The sequence below is a fragment of the Pinus tabuliformis genome, chromosome 8 (genome assembly GCF_031772625.1).
Source record: "Pinus tabuliformis cultivar Carrire ecotype Pingquan chromosome 8, CPIR1, whole genome shotgun sequence".
NCBI classification, from domain to species: domain Eukaryota; kingdom Viridiplantae; phylum Streptophyta; class Pinopsida; order Pinales; family Pinaceae; genus Pinus; species Pinus tabuliformis.
In genome coordinates, this window is record NC_142294.1 from 1,352,951,550 (window position 1) to 1,352,955,144 (window position 3,595).

A 3,595-nucleotide genomic window follows, 5' to 3' on the forward strand; every position below is an offset into this window, starting at 1 on the left:
GTGAATTTTTGTTTCAATTTTCTAGAAATCCGAAACACTGACTCCATCCCAGAACATTTGAAATTTTGTGCAACTGCTAACTACCACATGGGGATTCGGGGATCTCTAAAATTATCGCGATGCCAGATATTTCAAATCAAGTAAGGTATCAAAAACTGTAAATCGATAATCCGAAGAAACTGATACGTCTCAGTGAGCGTTTAGATTAGGGCTCTATTTCATGAGGTTGACAAAGTATAGTATAGATAAAATGCTGCTTTTTTCTTACCCGATAGGTGAGATTAATAAACGATTTTACCTTTGATATACTTGTAATTTCTATTGATTTGAGTGGCTGGTTTCATTGAACATCATCAAGTACATTAGTTCACAGGAAACCCAAAAAGATGAGATGTTCATTGTCGTTGAGTACATCATTACAATACATTTGGTGGAACTTTCACTTTGTGGGACAGTCTTTTCGTTGCTTAAGAGGCCCACACCAACCCTCATCTACAAGATGTCAGGGTTTGTCTGAGTAAAAACATGAATTGTGTGTTTGACCTTTCCACATTGGTAGGTAATTGATGTTTTGATAGATAGAAGATGGAGGCAGAAACATTTTGTTTTTTTTTGTTTTTCCCTTTGTAATTTGGCGATATGATTTTTTTCATGAGACAGTGATGGGCTTTTATTTAAATTGTATGTTTTAATCCTAAAATGAATTTAGTGTCTTTTTTGTAAATTTATATCATAAAACTATAATTTTCTGATTTGTAAAATACATAAAATATAAATAAATTTACTCTAAAAATAACAAACAAAAAAAATATGTAAGCAGAATACAAAATATATAATACTGAATATATTTGAATGTGGATGCAAATATATTTGAATTATCAGTCATTTGCACAAAACCGAGGGACATATTATGTAAGCTGAATATATAATATATAATACTGAATATATTTGAATGTGGATGCAAATATATTTGAATACAACTCGAATTATCAGTCATATGCACAAAACCGAGGGACATAGTGCGAAGAAATAATTAGAAGTGGTTTTCAGTGCAATGTATTTTTGTGTAACGCGCTTCTGGACATGTATGCAAAATGTGGAAGCATAGACAAGGCAAATGAAGTTTTCGACAAAATACATGGAAAAGATGTGGTTTTATGGAATTCAATGATTGCAGGATATGCAATGCATGGATGTGGCAAGGAGGCCTTGAAACTATTTCAAGAAATGCAACAATCTGGTATGAAACCGGACAGTGTTACCTTCGTCAATGTGTTGTCGGCATGCTGTCATGCAGGCCTAGTGGATGAGGGCCGAAAGTACTTTAATTCTATGAGTCAATGTTGCCAGATCACACCTGTGATAGAACACTATGGCTGCATGGCTGACCTTGTTGGCCGCGCTGGGCACCTGGAAGAGGTTAAAGACTTGATAAGCAAAATGCCAATAACCCCTGATGCTACAGTCTGGGGGTGTTTGCTTGGTGCCTGTATCATACATAACAATACAGAGTTAGGAGAATACGCTGCAGAACACCTTTTTGAGTTGGATTGGAAAAATGCAGCAACTTATGTTGTGCTCTCAAATATCTATGCTTCAGTGGGCCGATGGGATGGTATTGAAAAGCTGAGAAAAACCATGAAAGATAGGGGGATTAAACCAACGGCTGGATGCAGTTGGATTGAAGTCAACAAGCAGGTGCATGCTTTCCTTGCACGAAATGGGTTGCACCCGCTATAACATAAAAAGCTGGAACTAATCCATGGTCACAAAATAATTTTAAGCAGATCATTGCAGCATGATTTGTCCAGCATGCTGTGGAGAATCAGAGATGAAGTTTAAAGGGCAGGGTATTCCTTTTTATGGAAAAGGCTTTGCCATTAGGAAGAAGTTAACCTGTTAACTCCAAAAATCAATAATAATACTCACGGTCCAAAAAGTGAAAATCAAACCAATATCTCCTACCAATTGGAGTAAAATTCAAATGCAGCTTTTCTAATGGAGGGGAAATATTCATGATTGATCTATGAAGAGCGAAATGATAGTTGGAGGTTATTGAAGTCTTCAAATTCAATCCTCGAGGAGCTGAATCAACAAATTCTTTTTGCAGCGAGATTTAAGCATATCTAGGTTTTAACTAACAACACTTGGGGACAGGATGTTGGGGATCTAATAAGGAAGAGAGCTCCCTTATTTGCACTACAGATGAAATTTTTCATTGCGTGCAAAAGATGGCCACCATTTTTAGCATGGATGATATCTTTTTGAACTAAAGGGCATTCAAAATAACAAGCAGTAATCAAAAGGCTAGGAAATGTTTTCCATGTATATACTTTAAGTGATGTGCTATTTGCTAGAATCTAGGCATTTTTTTCCCTTTTCTAACTCCTATTAGATGGCATTATAAATGATGCGCTATTCAGAAGAATCTAAATACTTTTTCCTTTTGTAACTTCAGAGTGAAGCCCTTGGAGAAGAATGAAAAGTTGCAACCAAGATGAGATTTATCTTCAATAATTGCTGTAAATGAATCAATATGAATTAAAATCTCTAAAATTGGTACGACTTCATTGTAGTGTACTTGTAATAAATATTGAGTATTCTTTCAGAGTATGGGCTTGTTTATGCAAATGTGAAATATCAACCCCTGAGTACTTTTAACCTCTCTTAATCATTTACAAGCATTTAGCGATACATCATGGATTAATCCAACCCGTGCACCATTTCGCTAGCACCTATGAGAGGTCACAGAGGCCATGTACAAGTTGTATATAGAAATCGATAGGCGAGATTAGTAAACAATTTTGCCTGTGACCCTCCCAGGAAAATTTGTAATTTCTATTGATGAGGTGTTGGATTCGTTAGATCTCATCAATTATATTAGTTGATGGGATCCAAAAAGATGAGTTGTTGTCGATAACTTGATTAGCTCCAGAGATAACCTCCACAAACTGAGTTGGAGATTAATATTACATCATTGCAGTACTATGTTGCTTAGAGGGCACCTTTTCCAGACTACCAGTACACCATGGTAAATCCATGTCATCCCTCTGAAAGGCCAACTACAAGTTGTCTATGGAGCCCGATAGGTGAGATTAATAAATGATTTTACCTTGATATACTTGTAATTTCTATTGATTTGAGTGGCTGGTTTCATTGAACATCATCAAGTACATTAGTTCACAGGAAACCCAAAAAGATGAGATGTTCATTGTCGTTGAGTACATCATTACAATACATTTGGTGGAACTTTCACTTTGTGGGACAGTCTTTTCGTTGCTTAAGAGGCCCACACCAACCCTCATCTACAAGATGTCAGGGTTTATCTGAGTAAAAACATGAATTGGGTGTTTGACCTTTCCACATTGGTAGGTAATTGATGTTTTGGTAGATAGAATATGGACGGAGAAACATTTTGTTTTTTTTCCCCTTGTAATTTGGCGATATGATTTTTTTCATGAGACAGTGATGGGCTTTTATTTAAATTGTATGTTTTAATCCTAAAATGAATTTAGTGTCTTTTTTGTAAATTTATATCATAAAACTATAATTTTCTGATTTGTAAAATAGATAAAATATAAATATATTTACTCTA

General features: G+C 35.4%; 1 pseudogene; it reads left to right on the forward strand.

Moving 5' to 3' along the window:
- Positions 1 to 1,083: 1,083 nt before the first annotated feature.
- Positions 1,084 to 1,740, forward strand: LOC149240513 (pentatricopeptide repeat-containing protein At4g02750 pseudogene; annotated as a pseudogene).
- Positions 1,741 to 3,595: the final 1,855 nt, after the last annotated feature.